Source organism: Columba livia, chromosome 3, assembly GCF_036013475.1.
Source record: "Columba livia isolate bColLiv1 breed racing homer chromosome 3, bColLiv1.pat.W.v2, whole genome shotgun sequence".
Lineage (NCBI taxonomy): Eukaryota > Metazoa > Chordata > Aves > Columbiformes > Columbidae > Columba > Columba livia.
In genome coordinates, this window is record NC_088604.1 from 77015463 (window position 1) to 77038559 (window position 23097).

General features: G+C 44.4%; 1 long non-coding RNA gene across 1 annotated transcript; it reads left to right on the forward strand.

The window, feature by feature from the left end:
- Positions 1 to 729: 729 nt before the first annotated feature.
- Positions 730 to 9860, forward strand: LOC110363450 (uncharacterized). The gene is made up of 2 exons (XR_002421548.2): positions 730 to 2149; positions 9430 to 9860. It is a non-coding gene; the product is annotated as an uncharacterized LOC110363450 (long non-coding RNA).
- The last annotated feature ends 13237 nt before the right edge of the window (positions 9861 to 23097 follow it).

Below are 23097 nucleotides of genomic sequence, written 5' to 3' on the forward strand. Positions count from 1 at the left end.
AATGCCAGGGAAATCAAGAACCAAAGCTAAGCTAATAAAAGGTTGAAATTTACCATTCTCACTGGATTTGCAACCCTTCTGAGAAGATTCATTGCAATTGTGCTATATCTTTTCTTCATAATAACACATCTCACAGCTGCATATTGTGCTGTCTGACTATGGGACCACATAGTGGAGTCCACCTTCTCAGGCTTAACAAATGTATTCACAGAAAAAGATAAGTCGTGTGCAGAATAGCCCCCTTCTGAAATAAAGCTCCATAGAAAGAGGATTATGCATTTCTTTAAAGCTTCTTTTTGGAATTATGCTTAATACTAATTTTTTTGCTGGCAAGCAAGGTAAACTTCACCAGTTTGACTTCTGGTGACAAATCTGATCTTGCAGCTTTCTACATCTTTAGAAGTGACAGCTTCTGCACTAGCCCAACTCAGTTTTCTGCTGTGATTGAACTTTTTTTCACGTAATTCAGTCACAGGGCTTTTTTAAACATTGGAACCTGGCATGCCCCTTGTTTTGAAACCTGTAGAATAAGTTGTGTTGCTTCTACATCCTCATGATCTTTGAACTCGTATTCTTATTCCATACAGAGGCTAGGATGTTATTTTTCCTTCCCCACATTTTTAATGCACACCTTTTATTTTGAAGTCTTTCTTGTGAAAATTAGGCATCTGTCTTTAGGTAAGAATGGATAAAGAGGGTGGGGGACATTCACATGAATGTTGTTGTACACTTTGCCAACCTGGTAAGGCCAAGCCTTGGTCTCCGACCCACGGCTCTGATTCTCTGCCTGGGGCTGATCTAGCTGAGCCATCGCAATCAATTCCTCCTGTCTGGCTCCCGAACTCATACTGTGCTTATGGAGCAGCCTCAGACCTTTGCACATTGGGGTTATTTGGGGATCCATCCCCACTTATCTCTTTATTAAAGCAAAAATAAAACAACAAACAAACACCCCCCCATCCCCCGAAACAAAAACAACCAAAAAACGACGCCCCCCCCAAAAAAAAAAAAAAACAAACCAACACAACAAAATTAGAATCAAATCCTCTAAGACGTGCAGAACCATCAACCTTTAACTTGGAAAAAGTTTATTTTCAAGCAGTTATTCAGTCCCAGTGATCTAAAATGCTGCGTGGCTTACAACCTCGAAACCATGGAAATTTCTGTTTGGATAATAGCCCAGATCAAACAATTTTCTGGCGAGCACCTCCCAGTTGAAGATTGTTTTGTTTCTAGTGAAATAATTTAAGGATTTTTATTTTGTTTTACAACCAACAACACTGTAACAACAAGCTGTGCCTGTGCTGGACACTTTTGAAGAACAGTGGTGCAAGGATGTGAAAGCTCCTCTGTGAAATTCCGGGTTCTCAGTGTGAAGGAACAAGGTGTATTTTTAAGTGCAGCAGCCAGTACTTGGCATTTTTGCAGCTCTTTTTACAAGAAGTTGGTCAGCACTGAGCAGGATTGCCTAGGAGACACAGAGCGGCAGAACTACTGGGCTGGCTCTGTGTTGCTGGATGAGGGTGAGAAAAGGAATGGAACAAGCTCAGCAAAGAAATTTGTTTTCAAGTCTAACAATGAATAAAGATCTCCAGCTGCAAATCTTACGAGCCTCTGAACATGGGAACAGAAGCAGGGAAGAATATAGCACTTTTTTGTGCTTCAGTGACTAGCAGAAAGATAAGAAATTTAAGGACTGGTCAAGTCAATGTGCATGTGTCTAGTATGCTTTTCTCTGTCAGTCTACATGAACGGACATTTCAGGCCTCAAATGCTCTTTGGGCCCAATTAGGCAGTGGTAATTTACTTGGTGCCACTGCTGTCACTTTCATTTTGATGCTCTTGTAAATAAATTCCTTAAAAAAGGGGCAGTGATTATTTATTCAAGCCTGAAATTTTCAGAACTCTTGCTTTATGGCAAAATAATCAAATGTCAAACTCTGACCTGACTTGGCACTCTGCACAGTTACATACTGAAATACATGTGCACATATGTAGCATTAAAAACAGTTATCAGAGGAGGGGGGCAGGCACCATGCTGGCCCCTGGCAAGGTCAGGAAAATGCGACAAGAGGGGATATCTTCCCCTGGAGCTGACACATCATCATCCCTGCTCAGTGCTGTGAGAGGACACTAGCCAGAAGATGCAGTAAGTACTGGGAGAAAAAGTCCTTTCTGACCCTACTTTTGCTGAACATGTTTGTTTTGCCAACTCCTGCAGGTACTGAAGATGATAACAGCCTGTGACTTTGGTATTTGCTTTTTGGATGGGGAATTTAAGGTGAACCCTGTTTCCACTAATGTATTAGTGCCAGTTTTCAGAACTGAGGACTCCCATGAGACAGCTAGGACAATGTTTTGAATACAGCCTGGGTCAACCATTTGTCATCTCAGATTGCTCTTATTTACTGATAAGTACCCACATCATAGTGGATCTAGGCATTTCACAGCTGTGTCAATGTGTTCTTCCTGAAAGCACCAAGTGAATTGAAATATTGTTTGTTTTCCAAGGAGGCACTGAGATGAAGCAGTTCTGAATATGCAGCAGTTGATAACTATGGGATGCTCACAGCCCACTTCCCCATGGCCGTGGCTGCCCACACCACTGTGCCTGCTCTCTGATGTGAGATGCTCCAGCTGCATCCCCCAACCGCCCTGGCACTCACTTGCATGCTCCGGCTGTGTTCACACACCTGTGCAGCAAAGTTACCTGGGCTGGAGGGGGAGCAGAAGGCTCCTATGCAGACTCCTAAGCAAGATGCCTGACTGTGGTGTCGTCTTTCCACTCCTGAGTCCTGCCTCTGAACGCTAATGTTCTCTGAATCCTGGGTCCTACTTACAAAATGATGTGCTATCTATGTGTCACGAACAGACGGGATGATTGAACAGTGGATGAACTCCATTCATGGTAACACATCATATATAAAGGGCAGAAAGAGAAACCTGTCAGACATAAAAGCAAATACTTTGCAAGTGGCTTTTATTAACTGAAAGTGCCAACAAGCTTTTAAACAGTGACCTCACTCTGATGCCTTTGACATGGACTTTCATGCTGGCCGACATAGTTCTGGAGATATCCTTTAGGTGTCTAGTCATACCGTAGGGACACTGGAATTAGGTTATTCAGGATGTTCCCAATTATCTCCATTATCTTTTTCTCTGCCATTAGGGCAGCTCTGGGAGCTCTACAAAAATAGAACCAGGAAAAAAAATAATTGGGGGCAAATTAATCACAGAAGATGCAGCTTTGTCCTTCAAGATGACCAATTAGAGGTTTCTGTTTTATCATCGCATTTTGATTTGCTTGCATATCTGTCTCATTTATCTTGTCCAGCTATCTAAATAAAAGATGCAGACAACAAACAGTTGAGGAGCACTTTTTTCTTTGAGGTGCACAATGCCTTCTAGTGTGCTTTGGCTACTTTTATCATTTCATACACATCCTGTTATTGGAGATGACCTTCTACTCCTTGTGCTGCAGGGAGTTTAAAACCTAGGCCTGAAAGTAGGATCCCTCTCCATTATGAATGTTCGTGGAAATGTGACCTGTAAATTTTGTAAGGTTGGGGAGTTTATGTAAGGTTTGTCTTTGCCTTTCTGGGACTGGGCAGTGCATATGGTTTATGTCAGTATTTGTAAGGTTATCGCAAAGGTTATCTTGGCAAAATTATAGCCCTTTGTTTATCCACATGGTTGGATATGGTGCAAACAGCTGCACTGTCAGTAAAATCTTTCTGCTGCCCTCACCCCTGACCTGGAGGTACCAGACTTGGAGAGCTTATGTGGCTCCATATGAAAGTAGCTTTGAAGGGGCTGTGAATTAAAGCTGACACTTTACCTGAAATACCTGCCCCCAAATTGGCTGTGAAAAATCAGGTAACCAACACAAGATGCCAGTACGTCTTTGTCTAGCAGCTCACAGTGGTCAGCGAAGCTGCTTCTTGCCCTTGGAACTTATGTGTAACCTGTCCTAAAGGTAAGAAAACTGCAGTTGAAACGGGATGACTGAAGAGGGCTGGCTGATAACCCAAGTGGGTTGGAGGAGAAAAGCTGTTCTGCAGTGTATGAACATGATCTGGGCCTCTTGATGGCTAGGGACTGTGCTCTACCCCAGCAGTCCTGAAATCATGCTACCGTGACCTTTTATTCTCTTGCTACAAAATACCTGCTATCCCTCCCTCTAATTCTCCTTCACTCTCTGTACACAAGTGTGAAACAAGAAAGTCCATGCTTGCAAATAACCACATTCAGTTTCAGATCCAAAATTTCTGACTTGGACTTGCTCTTTCACTCTATTTATGAGGTTTTGTTCTGATCTTGTCTGTGCCAGTGTGCCTCAAGCATAAAATCACTGAAGTAAAGCAGTGCTAATCTGCTGTACATCCCAAATCTGGCTTGCTGCATGTGTGCATATGTGCCTGTGAGCTTGTACGCCCGAGCACATGCACGTATGTGTGTAATCTAGCTGAAAAGAGATTCTAATTAGAGCTAACCAAATACTGGAAGCAATCTTTCTTTGAATAAATTATTCAATGCATTTTGTCTTTCTTCATCTTATAATTTATTCAATTAACAGTATTTGAATGGTGCTAGAGCTGGTAGGCTACTGCAGAAATGATTAGTCAAATAGCATATTCAGTAAAGAAGACCAACTTTTGCTAAATAATGTATTTGGCAAATAATATTCCTCCAGCCCTGGCTCTAATTGATCCAACAAGAAATGCAGACAGCACATAGCACTCGTGGATGTCTTGACAAGTGCCTGGGGAGCTGATCCTTTCTGCTCTTCCTCCTTCTCCACCCATACAAATAAACACACAGGTTCCTGTTGGCATCAACATGCGAGACCCAGTTGTGCACACCCCGCACACACCTGGGATGCTGGTGCACCCCACACATGTGTGCACTTTCCCTTCCAAGTCACGGGCAAGGTGGCAGCCTCTGGGCGAGTGTCCCCCAGCTACAGACAGATATCCAGGCCTCAGCACACTGTGGTGGACTGCCGACACGAGCCCGTTGTCTTGCAAGCTTGCAGTCTCCTCACTCACTTTCTTGCATGTAGTTAGTGTCAGGCTTGTGGGCTGAAGCTCTACCAACACAGAAGGCTGGTGCTTTTCCTGATACTTTGTCTTCAGGTTGTGTGGTGGCAAGGCCCATTGTTTTGAACTAGCATAAGAAGAAGAAAGAAACAAATAAACCCCCTTGTTGACTAGACCAGAAAGTTGCAGGCATACAAATAATTTATTGGAAAAGGAGGATAACCTTATTGGCTGCAGGAGCTGATTTCAGGGACATGAATTAATACAGTTTTTGTGGTAATTTCATGCTAGACATTATGGAGACGTGCTACATCTTTGTTAAATTTTAAGTTTGATTTTTCTTTTCCTTTCACTTCTTCCTTTTTATGAAAATAAACCTCAAACAAATGCAAACTCCTCCTTTCCACATGACATTTCTTTCTGTGCAGCCTTTCATCAGAAAATAACTGTTTTTCTTGGAAATGTCGAGCTAAGCCTTTGAAAAAATTAGATGTCATTGGCTGTGTGAAATGTCTTCCTCCTTTTTCAAAGCCAAACCTCAAGGATATCTTGTTTAGGAACTTCACATCTGATTTATTTAACAACATCCAGGCCATACAATTAAAATTAGATTTTTATTGTATTTTGATGGTACTATTATCAAACAGAAAAATATAAGTCATCTAAAAGATCAATGCAGAGCGCCAGACACTTTGCATATCCACTTATTTCTGAAATAGGTCCATTGCCTCGGGTCCATTGTAGGCTCAGGTACTACTCATTGTGGCTTCCCATGTCAGGATATGTCCCATTATTTCTAAGCATTGCACACGTATATACATGCATTTTGCATACACTTATACACACCTGACAGCTCAGCAGCCTGCCAGCGTTTGAAATTCTTTTGACTTTATTTATAAGGAAGGTTAGGAGTAGGAATTTTCAAGGCTAGGCTCTTTCTGTGTTTACTGTTGTAAAAAAACAGACATGAAAGGCAGGCAGATGCTTAAGCAGAGAAGTCGACTGAATAACAACCACACACTGAGTTCTCGTTTGCTAAAGAGGATTTACTGGATTTTTCTACCTCCACTTGAAAGTTAAGCGTTGTGCCCTCACAGTCATTCCGATCTGGCTTGAGACTCTTCAGCAATGTGAGCCAGGCTGCATTTTGCCATCTAAACGGCGAGGGCTGTGGCTGCTGGTGCCATCACTGCTGTTCAATCATATGCCAAATGCCTTTTGGTCTGAGGTGACCGCAGTTACTCATGACAAAAGTGAGCAGAAACGTGGTTTTGCAGCTAAAATCAGGTTGTAATCAATTTTATGCAGCATTAATCACTCTTGTTAATAAGCCCCTCCAGCCACATTTAAATCAAGCTCTAAGACCTGAACCAGCACAACAAAAGGCTCCATAAAATCAGTCCAAGTTATCCCCCCCATAGTGACTAATTAGGTTAATTAATTCAAAGCGTGATTAAAAAAAATCATGCTGAAACAGAATCTTCTCTGTGAGTCTTCAGCAATGCTGCGTTTACAAATAAGGAATGCATCATTTGTTGCTGTGGACATTTTTTGTACTTTTTTTTTCTTAAATTTTATCTAAAATTTGCCTACTTAATTTCTGATTTCATAACAAAGCCTGTGGCCTCAGGACTTGCCCATCACATGTTGTGGTAATGGCAGGTTTATTTCTGAAATAGCACATAGCTGCCCTGGCCTTTCCTCGCAGGAATGACTGAACAGAAATTGCTTGAAATGGTGAGAGCCAGAGATGACTTTGAATAAAACCCTCAAGCCTGAAGTTCCCCAGTTTCAGAAAGCTTGGCTAAGGCATCTTGACCACTGAGGCTTGGTCATCCAAGCTAAAAATAAACACCTTCATCTACCAGGGATCTACAGAACCATTTTTAACTCGCTCCAGTGGAAATTAAGAAACTTGTTTGGGTGTTGCCAAGGAGGCATCTGCGATGCTCTCCCAAGCCGGGCTAATGCAGCTCTACATTGCTTTCCCATGAAATTTAGAGAGGCCTCACCAACACGGCCTGCATGGGAAGCCAGATTCCAGGCGCACCTCTCAACTGGGGCTGATTTTGGCAGCCAAAACTGGGGGGAACGGGACAGCCTGATGGCAGGGACACTGCTGTCATGCCTGACCTGTGATGCCTCCAGAGAAGTTATGGGCCAGGGCTGTAAAGGGCCTGGCTGCCCACTGTACTAATGCTGAGCACTTCCCAGGTGCTGGAAGTCCCCCAGGAAACTGGGCAAAGGCTAATTTTATGCCAGTAATTCCAAAAAGGGGAGCAGATGAGTTGGGTTTCTCCATGCCAATTAGCCTGACATCAGTCTGGAGTGAAATAATGGAAAAGCTGATGTGTGATTCGGCTGATAAGAACAAAGGAGGGGAGTGTAATTCGTGCCTCTCAACATGTGGGAAACCGGAACAGAAAAGTGTATACTTTTAGTGTGCATGCTTTAAAATTCATGTTGAAAAAATTAGAGTGTGGAGAAAGCAGTTACAAAATGATTCGTTGTCCAGAGGAAATGCCTTGCAGAGAGACACTTGGCAGATAGCTTGTCAGAAAGGAGATGGAATGATGCCTGAATTAAAATTCCTAAGTAACTTCATATGGATAAAATGGCAGACCCTAAAGGGTTACTTACCTTGGCAAAGAAAGACAAAATGAGAAACAATGGCTGCAAAGTAAAGCCAAATCAATGGACCTGACAGAAGGCTCACATTTTTAAAAGAGAAGATGATTGATGAATGTGATGGATTCTCCATGTTTTGATGGCTCCAGATCAAGACTGAACTACCTTTCGAATACACAATATCTTGGATTCAGTGAAGGGAAAAGTGGTTAAAATTAAATGACCTGTGATATATATGCAAGGTGTCAGACTGAACAGCCTGTCTGGTAGTCCCTTCTGGCCTTATATGCCAATGCAAACCTGAAAGATAAATCTGGTTCTGTATTTTCTCTGCAGATAAGTGCCTTATTATTTTTCTTTTTCACCTCCTGTGAAAATAAAGATTGCAGAGGTTAGCAGTGTTCCCAGCTGGGCGAATGACCTATTTTGGGCAGGAAGGTGTGTGCCTAGGCACCTCCCCCATTGTGTCACCCATGACACACGCCACTCATGTGCAGGAGGGTCCGTCCCTGCAGGCATGGGAGACCTGACACTGCATATTTTGCTGTGCTTATATGCACACAGAAGCCCCTTGCCTAAGCTGCCTCCAGGGAGGAATTCATTGACAAAATACTGAATCTACCCCATAATCCCTGTGGGTCTCCTGGGAAGGAAGGGCAGCTAGGGGCAGGTTTCAGTTAGATTAAGCTGTTTTAGCAGGCTGCTTCACCCCCAAGTAACTCCTAATCCATTGCAACCTCTTGCATGGCTAAGAAATGTTTTAAAGACACCCTAGAAGTTGTAAGAATCTGCCCCTATATGAAGCCAAAAGCATCTCTGAACCTTGATGCTGTGGAGAACCATTAGGCATTTCTTTTGGCCATAGGAAAAGGGAAGCAGAAGGAAGAATTACCCACATGTGTCCACCCCGTACCAGGTGGACAGAGAGCAGATGATGTTGGAGGATGTCACAGCCCCAACAGGCCAGCTTCTGACTTGGGCATTCTGTGGTCTGGAAAGACCCAGCTGATGTGAGTGGATCTGCAGAAGACACAGTATGTATGTGTGTATACACAGGCCCCTGGATATCACAGCCGCTCAGGCGTGCAAGTAAAGTAACACTCAGTATCCTGCCGTTAACAACAGATAACGTGTTGTCGCAGTTTGTCTGCTCCCACCTAAGAGACTAAAAAGAAGCAACTTAATGGTCTTTTCAGACATTCTGCACTGCCAAAAGAAAAAAGTCACTGCAAACTCATACGTAGCCTGTTGCACAGCGCTGTGAAATACTTTGCATGGTAAAAAGTGCCTGAGAGGGAAGATTATGTGAAATGAGTATTTGAGCAGAGGTGACTAAACCTTTCAATTGACAGTTGATAAGAGAGCTTAACTGCAAAATTTGATGTATCTAATGCAAAGTGCTCTGTATTTTGCAGTTTGCTGTTGCTACTGTTGCTAAAGTGTTGCCTTTTTTTCCATTGTAATCCTGTGCTCTGTTGTTTGCTCATGTGTGAGACGTTTTCCTCAGCCTGAATTCTCTGCCTTTCTGAATCTCTTTAATATCACTTTACAAATCACATTCAGGGCTTCTTTTGGCTGTAGTATAACAAATATTATTTATTACTATTCTACTGTTCTAGGTACTATTCAAACATATATTGAACTAGTAGGAACATTGTTATGACATTTTCTCAGTCATATTCCAGCTACAGTGCTAGAGGCAAGAGGCAGATTTCATAGAAATAACCTTCTCACAGTCTATTTTTCTTATTCTTTCCCCCAGATAGACTCTGTTTTGCACCTCTTGCAACCCATTTACACCTGACTGAAGAGAAAGGGAAGTGTAAAATGCCACCCACTTTGCACAGATGGAAATGACTGCATATGGAGAAGGTGCTGAAGGAAGCAGGCTGGAGGGAGGGAGGTATCACCCATGTATCGTTAACCTAAAGAGCTGCACACCGAGATCTGCAGATGTGGAAGTGCTAGAGAAGGCTTCTGGAGGACCAACTATCAAGACTGCAGGGCTCAAACTGTGCTCATGCAATTACAACCTGTCCAATTTCACCTCTGTGGTACTAGTTTTATGAGTTTCATAAACTCTCAGCCTGGAGGGGACAACTGTGATTTTCTTACTTTTTAATTGTGATATTATTATTTTTCTCAGCAATTTTGATTCTGAACATGAAAATTATGTTTGAGGTACACTTTAAAGTCCTATGTTCTGGAAAGTTCCTCAGTCCTGATGCAAACTGACCAACTTATGATGCTTGCTGGTAACATAATCAGTGATCCTTGTTCTCAGGTGCAAAATCTCCTTTTACTTCACATTGTATTCTTTTCAGTTTCCTAGATTCCAGCAATCGGCTTTTAACAAAAGGTTTTTAACAAAAGGTTTTGTTGGGTTCATTTAAGAATTATCCCCACTGCAATCTGAGATGTTACTGTAGCTTAAACCTAGTGTAATTCAGTAGTAAATCATGCCTGCAGAGCAAGAAAGGATGTGTCTATCATGCTAATATTGTTTTCCTCTGTCAGTCACATGCCGCTTTAATGTTCCCTTCACATGTTGTTTAGATATCAGCATGTTTTTACAACACCACACTACTAATGCTAGAGGGAAGAATAAGATAGTGCACCCATTTTATAACTTGTTTAATTCCTCATTGAAGAGCTTGACATAATCGGGAATGACTTGCAGATCTGTTGTTATAATTAGAATCTGGTCTTTAGCCCTAGGCCTTTCCCCTTCAGGGGGGTTGATTGGAGGCCTGGGAGGCCTCACATCTCAGCATGCTATTTCCTGAAGCCTCTTTCATCCCTGCTGCTAAGTGTACACTGAGTGACTTGGAGGGTAAAGAATGAAGCTGTACAGGCTCTGCAGAAGCAAAGCAAATAAGTGATTTGTGCTGAGGTAGAGATAGACCAAACCAAGCTTTCCACAGGCAGCGGAGCAGCCAGGATTTTCTGTCACAAAGTGACACTGGCAGTTTCTGCTGAATGTTGCAGTAAACCTCTGGTTAGGACCTACTGGGCAAATACGATGGGAACAAGAGAGGGAGGCAAGGAAAATAGAAAATATTACGAGGAAAACACAGCCTTCTGGTATCTGTGGGAAGGAGAGCTTTCTGTGCATGCAGATTTCTCAGACTCATTTTTCTAGGGCTGAACAAAGAAAATCCATGTGGGCCAAAGTACTGTCAAAATTACCAGCAGCACCTCAGTGTCACTGCACCGGGACCACAGCAGAGCAGAAGGCTGTAGCATAGCCATGCTGCCATCTTCTAGGCACCTTAGCAGGAGCATCAGTGCTGTGAGCCACCCGGCTAGTCCCTTCTTATAGGAACAGGGCTTTTTGCACTGCAGCTGAACTTGAGAAACTGTCTTTTTATAGACTCTTGGTTTGAGCTGGGAGACACCGAGGCAAATTCTCAGCTGCTGTAAATTAGCACCGCTGCACAGTCTTCTGTTACGCCAGCTGGGGGCTAAGCCCTTATCAGAGTTTATTTACAGAAATGGGCACGATCTTTGAGAGCAGCCACACTGCTGGAGAAAGCAGCAGAGTGACAAATGACGTGGCTGGAAATGTGTTGTGGTCTCTCTTCTGTACTGAAGTACACTCAGGTGGTGCAGATAACCATCAGTCATCTCTGAATCGTCAGGTACCTCTGCATGCTGTCATTAGAAACATACAGCTGCAAAACCCATTTGTCCCAGGGACTTCAGTGGGTCCAAATGCTATTACATGTGTGTGCAACAAACTCCCCACAGTGTGACATGCATGCCTATGTGCTTGCAACACAGGCTTATGCACATATGCATCCAGTTTCATATACCCACCCAACCTGGATTTGCAAAGCCTCTTAGCTTCACAGGAGTACAGTTGCATTGAAATTAGGCACCAGAAGCATTTACAGTGTGGTCTCTAGGATGTCTTGATCCAGAACAAACTCCTTCAGGCTCTTCAAAACATTTTTCTGGCTCAATGCATCACCCTTTTTCTGCTCCTTTTCTTTACCTCTTGCACAAATACATGCATAATTGTTTGGTGACTTTGCTATAAAAATCCTACCATGCCTCCCTGGGAAGTCTAGACTCTGCAGAGTTGGAATGTGCCTTATTGATCTGTCAGACTGTTCTATCTGGCCATTAGATTCACATGTACTCTTCTGAGATTAGCTAAATTGCTCTGCAAACTGTTAATAGGCAATTTCACAGACCCAGCTGTCCAAAGATAGCAAGAAAAGTTCAGAAAACAGAGTTTAGGTAACTGATCTGTGACTGCTGAGGGCTTGTAAAGCTTTTAAAATGGGCTATGACTGAAGGCAGTTGGTGAGGAGCAGAGGCAACCGAAATCTCTCAGGATATAGCCTTTACACCTATTCTGTTGATTATGTGTCACTCATTGCCATAACCTGGTATTATTTGCTTGACCTTTGTTCTTTGCCCAAAAGCAGGGGGTAAGCCTGGCAGGATCTTGTCTTGTACCTCCATGTGAAATTGCTGGATAAAGATGCATGAGGAGCTGTAGGGCTGAGCAAAATAACTTCACTTCCTGTGGTGAAGCCTGGAGGCTGAATTTCAGGGAATGACTGACATTTCCAGCAGTGCTCTGGGATCTCTGGGGATCCCTGGAAGCAAAAGTGTGCTGAGCCATATGCTTCTCCAGGAAGTGGCCCAGGTCGTGGTCTGTTAAAGAGAGAAGCATTGTCCATTGTGATTACCTACGCTCTCAGCTGCACTTTGGAAACCGGCAGGAGTTAAAACGTTGAACCCAAGCACTGATGGGGAAACAGATGTCTCTCCCCATTTATATATGAGATCATGGTCCCTCTGGGAGAGCAATACGTGAATCTTTGAGAAACACATGCATCCAGAGATGGACCCTGAACTAGGACCTTGCTCTCTGCAGAGATCTCTGAGCAGGACTTGTTGAAGATGGCAAGGAGCAACAGAAGCCCCAGCCTGTCTGGGTGGGTCAGGAAACTGTGCCACAGTGCAAAGGTATGCCCACAGCTCATCCAGATGCATGAAGGTTATGTATGAACTACCTGACAGGTACCTAAGAATTTCTGCATGGGTTTTGCAGCTGGCTTGTAGCTATCCTGCCAGGGATGGGGGTGCCTGTGCTACCTAATTTCACTCCATCTGAGGATGCATGTATGAAATACAGTGGTGCCTTTCAGACATGCCACATTGCATGCCTGGGTGCTGCAGTGCCCATGCTTTGAATTTTGCCTCTGGGGTCAAGTGGGTAGCAAACACCCTTGCTTATGACACAGATTTATAGATCTCAAGAATTTGCCAAGCCTAAATGGAAGTCCAGGGTCACATAGCTCCACCTACCCTTTTATTCTCCAGGGACGTCATAGAATCATAGAATCATGGAATGTCCTGAGTTGGAAGGGACCCACAATTATCGTTGAGTCCAACTCCTGTCCCTGCATAGGACAACTCCAAAATTCACACCATGTGTTTGAGGGCATTGTATGGTCTCTTCTTGAAAACTGTCAGGCCTGGCACTGTGACTACCTCCCTGGGGAGCTTGTTCCAGTGTTCCAGCAACCTCTGGGTGAAGTCTGCTCACCTCTAATTGTCATGGCCCCTGGACAGCTGCCAAAACATATTTCTTGGCAGAGCTTGGATCTTCCCACAAAAAGGTCATTATCTTTTCATAAGAATAAAAGGAGACGCAAAACTCCCCAATTCACTGGCAAATAAACAGGCTTCCCTCAGAGACTTACTCATCATAAGGCCAAAAATGAAGGCAAAGAAAAAGCCATGAAAGACTTTTTTCCACAACTTATGGGGCAATTTGTCTCCCAGGTCTCCTTTACCCATCAGCAGAAGTTCAGAAGAGTGGCTACAGCTAAAGAGAATGTTGTCTTGAGGCAGGACAGGCTCTATGTTATCCTGTCTTGTATATCTTTTCATGCTCCTGGGGTCAAGCTAACCTCTGCAATTGCCCCTTTAGGTCAAATGGGGAAGTACCACTGGATGCTGGATATTTCCCCATTCCCTTTGTAATGTGAGGCCTGGACAATTTCCAAAGCTCGTTTGGGAGTTTTACAGCAGGGACTGAGGACTCTGGAGGTGCCTGTGATAGCTACTGCTCCCTCCCTGTGGCACAGAAAAGCTGTGGCTTTTGTTCTTTGCTGTCGGCCTCAAGCTTGTTATGGAGCCCTGGGGAGCATTTTGTGGCCACAGGCTAGGAGATGGATGCTCTGGAGACCTATCTGAACTAATTAACCATCTGCCTGTGGTTGTGGTGGACTGAGCTTGTCCTGGGACCCTTCTAGTTCCAGTTTTCCTGTCTGGCATGACTCCTGGTATAATGAAGACCCCAGTATTTCACCCAGTAATTCCCACCAGAAGGAACTACTCTTTGCTTTAGCAATGATCATACAGAGCCCCAGCATAAGGGCTGCAAGTGAGTGTTTCCTTGCATTAAGTATTTTCTCTCCTTCCCTTATTCATCAAGGAGACGAGAAGTGCAGGATGGCGGAGATCAGCATTTCTCCCACTGCCTGGAGGAAACAAAGGTAGAAGCGAAACCCTGCTGGGGCCAGGGGAGAGGGCTGGGCTGTGCCAAGCATTGGAGGGGACTTGTGGGGCTGTTAGGTACAGCTCACCCTAAATATTGTATGCGGGATCCTGGACAGGTTAGACGACTGCATGTGCGTCTTCTGGGAACTTTGTGGGTCAGGTGCTGAGGCCCAGTTTTCACACCTGCTGGGAGCTCTACAGAGTCATTGGCTTCTGCATGGGGCACAGGAGCCTGTGGCAAGTTGTGTAAATTTTGCTCCCACTGGTTCAGATGGACTTCCTTCAGCCTCCTAATATCTAGCCTTCCCCAGGAACTGAGGGCTTAAAAAGAGGGGCAGCTGAATCCCTGCCAAGCAGAGATCCAGCCAGTGCCATTTAATGTCTCACTATATCCTCCCTCACCTCCCTTCCTCCTCTGCTCTTCAGTTCAGGCTCACTGTGGAGATGCGGAGGCCATGCAGGCTGCCCAGCCCACACAGCTCATCCCCACATTCCTCCCGCATGTATTGGCAGGATCTGACATCCATCCTCCCAGGGCTTTCCCCTGTGGGCAGCAGAAGGGTAGATGAGCAGTGCGTGGTGGTGTTCAGAGAGGAACTGGCAACAACAAAACACAGGGGAATGCAGAATTAGGGGGCTGCAGCTCTGATCTTAACTCTTCCAAGCAGGTGTCACTGTGTTAGCCGGAAACTGCTATTTTTAGAGCTGCTTTTTCATTTCCTGTGGTGTTTGAGTTCCAGCCTAGCACTGCCACTGAGAGGTAAGACCACAGGCTGGGTGGCTCCTGAAAACTGGGAATCATTCTCAGAGCAGCTATATCTTCAGCTAGCATCAGTCTCTGACTCGTTGCATTCACACAGGCAGAGGGTCCTGCCCAGAAGCCTGGGTCAGAACCCATGATCTGGGACTGGGAGTTAGGAGCTGGCCATTTCCGTGGAGAGACAGCCGAAACTTCAGTCAGAATTTACTCCCATGTGCCCAAGCATGTGGGGCAAGGTGAAGGCAGCAGAAGGATGCCTTTGTTCCCAGCCAGCTCAGGTCCTGTTGTTGGATGAGGCTTGACTGAATCCAAGGAGCAAAACCAGCTGAGTAACATCAGTATACAACGGTAGACTGTGCATGGAAGGGCAGGAAACTTTGCTCACTGTTGTATGAACAGAGGATAGGTAAGAACAGGGAGGAAGAACAGAAGAGAAAGGCTGAATAGATTTTATTTTGCAGATTTTACCCTTCAGATGTCTTTGTATGACTGCCTTTGGTGGGAATGGCAGTGTGGTTTTGTGAGAAAAATTTGCATCATTGGGCATCATCTGAAATAGCCTGGCAAAGTAAAGGCTGGTAAAAGCTAGCTGTTGTCCAAATAAACAACAGAAAGCCCAGCCCCTTGAGAAGAGACATGTACTTATACAGATTTGAGGATGTGTCCTTATTGTGCAGAAACAAGTTCTCTTCCCACTTAGCCTAATTAGGCATTTGGGAGTCAGTATGTTACTTCACATATCTGTTTTTATGAGAACGGGTAATTTCATTATCTGTCCTTTTAAAAAAGGTGCTGGAGGTGTGAAGACCAATTCTCCTCTCCCTCATGGTGGTCTCTATCATCTCCATTGGAGTTGGAGATATTAATGCCACTGACACAGTCTGAGAACCAAGGGCACACTGTCATACCTACACGGCTTTGGTCAGGCAAGATTTGTGGAAAGTGGTAGATTATGAGACATGCTGGACCAGCTTGTAAGAAAGTGTGAGACAAAACACTTTGGAGACAAGAGCCTGGACCCCTGCCAGCACCTCACTGCTCTGACAGGAAAATGTGTGCTCTATGAACCTGACACCTCCACTCCTCTGTCAGCAGAAAGGCCAGCTAGCCAGGTGGCCAGATGTATCTGCTCCCTCCGGTTCTACTTGGACTCTGTCTCCATGTGTGTGGCCCCTGGTGGTCAGAAAATGGTGCTCCTCATTTCTCTGCCGACATCTGCATTGCCTCCTATAGGACCATTGCCTAGCAAAAGCCCTTCAGAAAATGGAGATACCAAAAAAAGAGAGGCATGCGCCCTTGTGCTGCCAAACTGCAAATGGCATCCTTGTGCCACACTGTACTTTTGCTGATTTTTTTCCTAGAGTGGTTGCAGATGCTAGAAAACAGAAAAATGCTTTCTTTGGGGAGCTGCCTACAGTTGTCCCACAAAGCAACCTCTGGGAAGTGAAGTGGGAGGCAGGATGATGTGCAATCAACTCTTGATACCAGCTCACGGTGCACGTAGATGTAAACACTGGATGTGTTCTCTGGTTAATTCAACAAAAACACTATTGTGTGCTCACATGTGATCCACATCAAATCCAGGAGGGCTGGCGGGGCACAGATGTGGAATTAATAATTGTGGATCCCCCACCTTGGAAGGCTGCATAATAGTAGTAGCTTGGGGACCCTGACAGCTTTGAGGAATTGTGTGATGGCTGTGTTCTCAGTAAAAGGATTAGCTATAATTAAATGACACTAGATTTATTAATTAAATAGCTCTGCTCATATGATCCTTTCACTGCTTTGGGGTAGGATTTTCAGAAGCGCTCAGCCTTCCCTTGCCCTGAGTCCACTCTCACAAAAGGTAGTCTGGAGTTGTACCAGCACCTTCAAGTAGAGAAAAAACCTTTTGAGAACTTCAGTCTGACACCCTTTAGCTGCTATGATGGGAAAATGCAATGGATCTTGGATGATATTTACATGAAGCAAAGTCAGCCTTGGGGCACAGCTAGGCAGGAGAGCCCTAGGAAACAGCAGAGGTGCACAGGAGGATGAAGGTTTCTGTAGCTGGGGTGCTTCACAGGGAGCCAGTGCTCCAGGAGGGCAGTATGGGAGGGACTCTCTAGCCTTAAGATGTACTGCATGAAAAGTGTGCTAGGGTGTGCATGACATTAAAGATCTTTTTATGCCTGCATCCTGTCCCTCTTCCAGTTTGCTTAATCCTGTTCTGCCTTTTCAAAATGTCACCTGCCATCTCAGTCAATGCACAGACTTTCCTCACTTCCTATCCCAAATTGCTCCAGAGCTTTGCTGTCCCCTGGTAAAGTGACACTGCGGTTTATCCCAAAGATGTGGAGGACCTTTCTTCTCTATCATTTCTTCCATGAGCAAAAGGTCAAAGCTATCACTTCTGTGCCTGGGCAGGAGTGACAGCTGTGAGTTGAGTCATCTCGCAGGCGCGTATGGCGCAGGGTGTCCTATAGATCCGCTATTGTCTCGGGAGGGCAGTGAAACCCAGCCCAGCAACCTCGGGCCTGAGGCAGCTTTTCCAGTGCCGCTGATATTTAAGACAAGTGATTATTATTTCAGAAAAGAAGAGGTGATTTCTACTCCTTCTGTGTATCAGGAATGTTGACATTAAAAGGCCAGAGTTGACTGGTGATTGTTCCTGAACTGGGAGCAGTCTTTCAAAATTACAGCTGAATTATTCTCTGCCCTCCCTGCCATGTCATGGCACCCCATTGAATTCACTGTTTTTCAGGGTCAGATCTAGCCTGACAGCCTTCCCACAAAGGCTATGGAGAAAACAGATCTGCCCCTTTTTTTTAGACTCTCACAACATAGGATCTTGATGAAGTTAACAGCTGGCAAATGCAGAAGGGCGTCAAAAAGGAAATACTGCTTTGGGCAGCGCTGTCATTGTAACTCTTGGAATTCAGGGGTGCAGGAGGCTCTTGCAGATAGCTGTGTTTTCAAGGACAGCACTACAACAAATGTGGCAGTTGGTAACAAAAGCTCGGAGAGGAAAGCAAGAGCCAGCAGGGGACAGGGAGCAATTGCCTTCAGGCATGGCACTGAGTGACTGATTTGGGAGGTTATCTTTTACTAAAGTACTCAGGAATCCTCTGGGAATGGGAGGCAACAGAAAATTGTCAATATATAATTTTGCATTATGTATCTGATCAAAACCCAGAGACTTTGGTTCTCTGGAGCCAAAAAGAGAATATGGGCCAATTTCTGATCCTTTTTATGCTCAGACTGATATTTCCATCACACATGCAACTGATCCTACATGGTCACACCCTCTGACAATGCATGTCCTTATACTTTGGGTTATACCAGCTAAATAGGCAGCTTTTTTTTACTCTTGCCTGCCTCCCTAATGAAGAAAAGCTTATGTGATTGCATTTCTCTCCATACATTTATGTCTCGAACTTCCCACCTTCCGACAAGAAACTTTGAGCCCATTGACTAATGTAGCCAAATTTGACATAGGGGTAGAGATCAAAAAGACATTCCTACAAGTTTTGTGGAAACTGATGGTTATTCAGAAGGCACTGAGTATCCTATGTCATACTTAAAATCAGTGCCTCTGGTGAAGGAAAAGCTGCAGTGTGATTTCAACATTACCTGTTCACTTCTGCCTGCCAAGCAGATGTGGTCAGGGTCCATCCAGTCAACATGTGGTATGGGATTGACTGGGGCCTTCGTTGCCCCAGGTCCTCTCAGTTGTTTGGGGTACATGCAAGATGCTGGAGAGGGGCTTGGGCTTGAGTGCATGAGTGTGGCAGGGAAATGGAAGCATTTTTGTGGGAGAGATCAAAGAGAACTTGATGGAGGGGTTAGTGCAGTGAAAAAGTATGGTCACAAAGCATTAACCTGTAGGAAATTGGGTTATGTCAGTTCTGCTGCTCACAGAGTGACCCGCGTGGTTTTCTGGATAACACAGCCCCCAGAAAAGTTTTACCTGCATTGAGCAGTTGGTTCACTTCCTAACACATACGCAACTCTTGACACCAAAGGGACATCTGTATGAGTGCCATAATCTTTGTCCTTTGCAGGGCTGTACTTAATCACAAAGACCAAACGTAGATGTCAGATGCATAGAATGAATAGGACACCATTTTGGTTCACTGATAATTTGAGCTGTTGCTTCTGTCTGAGTACAATTCTGATGCACTGTTTAATTCTGATTTTAGATTTGTTTCCCATCTATGTAATGCATTGATTTCAGTGAAATTGTCCCTGTATTACACCTGGGACTCAGGTCACTATTCAGATCCTTTACTTTAAAGTTTTCTCAGTAGAAACCATGTATAAGTTCCACTGAGTCTGTGGGCTGTTGCCTTTGGTCAGTGGTTGTTGCCTGCACACAAAGTAGGCAGGAGGCCTTAGCTTTCTGACTAGGGAGCATTTTGTGTTTGCCACAGGCAGATACAAATAACAGGTTGTGGCAGCTTGAGATCAGAATCAGATCTGATATCTTTAACAAATACCTGATTGTCATTTTACAGAAGGCATCACGTACTGCTATACCAAGAACAAGAAACATGCATTAAGTGTCCAGCGCCTTAGGTCAGCTATTTGTTGGAACCCAGTCACCAAATTCAGTCCTTCTCTCTTGAGTAAGGGCACAGTTGGGCATTTCTAGAAGTGCTTCAGGATCACTGATCTCACTGTGCACAACAGAGTTAGGTGCGTGACCAGCTTGGAGGTCTTGCGAAGCAGGTACTGTGTAGGCCCCAAGCTTGCCTGGGCTGTGCTGTTTCTCAGAAAGTGCAGAAAAGGTTGAACTTGTAAGCTTAAAGATAGAATATTTCTGTTGTTGCTCTCACTGCAAAATCCACATGTGAATCTTAAAGAAGGCTATTTCCTGCCTAAAAATGGAGAACTGAATTTGATTTTGGATGCAGCACTGCCATGTAACACAATGGGGCACAGAGAAAGGCTAGTCAGTCCATGTGTATGGCATAGTGCAGGACAGTGGTCAGGGTCCCAGAGCAACGTATTTGAGCAGTCTTCCAGTTTGTTACACCTTGCTTTGCAACAGGGCTCTTTTGGCCAAAGTGGGGGTCTCCGCTGCCATAGCTGTACCGTTTACTTGGGGACCTGCTGTGGCTTTCGTGAGAGTGTGTGAGGGAGAGGAAGAAGGCAGCTCTGCCAGCCCTTACACTGTTGCTGTACACTATGCATTGCACCACTTGTCTAAGAGACAACAAAAAGTAACATACGCGGCACTTAACTGCCTGAAACATGGCTTGTGTTGAGCACTCTGCTGTGCTTCCCAGCAGCATGAGAGTTGCCAAGCAGCCTGTAATTGTATAAAATTCAGTTTTTTTCAGGAACCAGACAGAAATCGGTGATTACTCACAGAAGGTGGCCATAATTGCCTTTGCTAACAAGTAAGGGCAGAAACTGTTGCCTCTAGCTCCACTTTAAAAGGACAAAGCAAAGAGCAGTTGACAGGAGGAAGAGGTGGAGCCAGAGGAATTTCCCATAAAGAAGAGGTGTTCAGTATTTGACAGGGTAATTAAATGTTTAGAGGAACAGACTGACATGAAAACACGTTTTCTTTTGTGTGGCTCAGGAAGGCCAATCTTGGAAAAGAGAAGAGGCAGGATGGAGAACTGGCAGGAAACGGCCAAAGGATATGGTGTAGCCAAAGCTCTCATTTTGATTTCAGAGTGCCGCCTCTTCCCAAGGGGCTAAGCTCCCTGGCAAAGATGTCCAGGGCTCATGATAGGTGGCTTTTTAAATCTTGATTATAAAATAAAATGAACATTGATGACCCTTTCCATAATGTTCCCTCCCAGCCTGCCTCCATTATGTTCCATCCAATATCCTTTGTTTTGAGCAGTTTAGTGTCTTTAATCACACGGTCCTGTTGAGCAATGAGATGTTCTGAATCCTTTCCTTCACATGGTTTCCAAAGAGCCTTGCTATTTGGTGTGCAGACACAATCATTGTTAGTAGGCCATAGAGTGCAAGAAACACGTGTGAGAGGAGGAGCTTTGCATGCAAGAAGGACACGGGGACAGCAGAGGTGGCTTCCCTCAGGCCACCTGGGGCATGGTGGAACTGCCTCCCCAGGATACTTCTGTTCCCTTCAGGCAAGAAGGAAATTTTTGCATTTGAATCTTCCCATAATGTGTGGTTTTAAATCATGGTCTTGCCTCATTCCCTGCTCCCCTTCTCTCTTGGCACCTCCTCATCTCATGTTTTGTGGATTAAGGGATATTACTAAGTCCTGGCATTTAGATAAAATCCTTAAATTGGTCTCTTTCTAGCAGGTCTTTCAAATATTTCACCACCTCATAGCTCAGGCAGTGCCGAGTATTTACATAAAGAGTCCACTAGCCCTGGAGAGAGGTTATGTCTTGCCAACCTGCTTTTCTTTTGAATTTTGCATGGAGGGGCCTGTATTGTCAACCCATTAATTGTCACAAAGTTAATGGCTTTGGATATAGAGGCCACAGGCTTAAATTTCTGGGAATGGGATTTACTGCAGACTATCACATGAGGATACTGTGACAATCAAGCTGAGGCATAAGAAGAGCAATCCTATTAGCTGGAATTGCCAATAGGGATCAAAGCTCTCTTCCCTCTTACACAAATGCCTTGGAAGCAAACTGATCACTGTCCAGGTCTATCAGACCATGAAACTAGATTAGCAAACTGGTGCCTCTGTGGCCAAATGAGAGAGCAGCTGAGGCACTGCTGTACATGTAGGAAGAAAGAGGGAGAGGAGGTTATGTAAATACGTGGCAAATAACTCACTTTATAGAATATAATTAGATAAGACTGAAGGTACAGCAACACCACCAGCTGAATGCAAACTCTTTTTCCACTGTAGCAAAGGACACATTCAATGTCATGGCCAGGAGAACCACCTCAGGGATGAACAGTATCCAAAAATTTGTCTTCACAGCCACAGGCTTTTGTACAGTGCTAGGGCACTTTATTTTAGTATGCAAGGAGAAGAATGTAAACCCTTTCTTGCCAGCTGTGTGCCATACAGACCTTGAAACAGCTGGCTTTTTATTAGAGTTTAGGAAATAAACTGAGCTGGAGCAAGGAGAAAGAATGATGATTGATGGGTTATATGGTTGGTGCTAGCCACATCACTAATATGACTCTGCAGTAGTCTGAATTATTGTTTGGGCTATGAGAACAGGACTTTCTCGTGGTAGGTGCTGTGCAAGCAAAACAAAACTGTGGGCTCAGTGCCAACAAATGTTCTGATTTAATCCCACACACCCTGAAGGATACTTCAAGCTGATAGCTGGCTCGTGGTCTCTGTGGAAGAAATGACAACTTGCATCCCCTTGGAGGGGGACAGGTATCTAGCATTCGGCTCTTCTGCCCCTGAATTAATACCGATTTACAGAAAAGCCCAAGAGCCCTGTGTGTCCTCTCAGATGAACAGGGCAGGGCAAACTGTCCTGCTGGCCCCCACCTACTTGGACTGCAGTAGGTCACGGGCTTAGCAAGGGAACAAGGACGAAACAGACTTCAACAGTCAGTCAGAACCACTTCGGTTCCTCTGTAGATCAGGCTATGTCCAGAAACACGACCTAGTTAATGAAGTAAGGTAGCAAATTAATACAGTTGCCAATTTTTGAAGGGTAGTGTTTGGGTAGCTATGTATAATTAGCCAAGTAAGATGAAATTCATTTGTTAAGTAGATGCTCCGAGGTTAAAATTGACCTTGCCCGGATTGTATTGGTAAGTAGGATATTCCTGGTGAATATGAGCAGGGTGTTCTCAAGAAGTCCATACCTCATTCTGCAAGGCAGAATTTTGCTCTGTGCTCCTTATTATTCCTTCTTGCAAATTTACCATAGACCACAGATTTTTATAAAAACTTTAGCTCTTTTTCTTATTCTATCAAACGCATTGTCTTTGCATGGAAGTATACAGAATGTACCACAAGATGGGTGAAAATTCTTCAACAGTTTTAGCCCCTTAAATCAGCCGAGCAGCATGATTGGCAGATCACAGGCATTTCTCCTTGGCAAGACAGTTTACTTACTTGATAATCCACTGGAGTTGGAATTTCCTTCCCTTCCAGGTCTTGCCCACAGCCCAACCTTGCAGCCACAGCATGTGCCCTTAGCAAAAGGAACTTTGCTCCTCATTTTCCTTCTTCCTTTTGATGTTTCT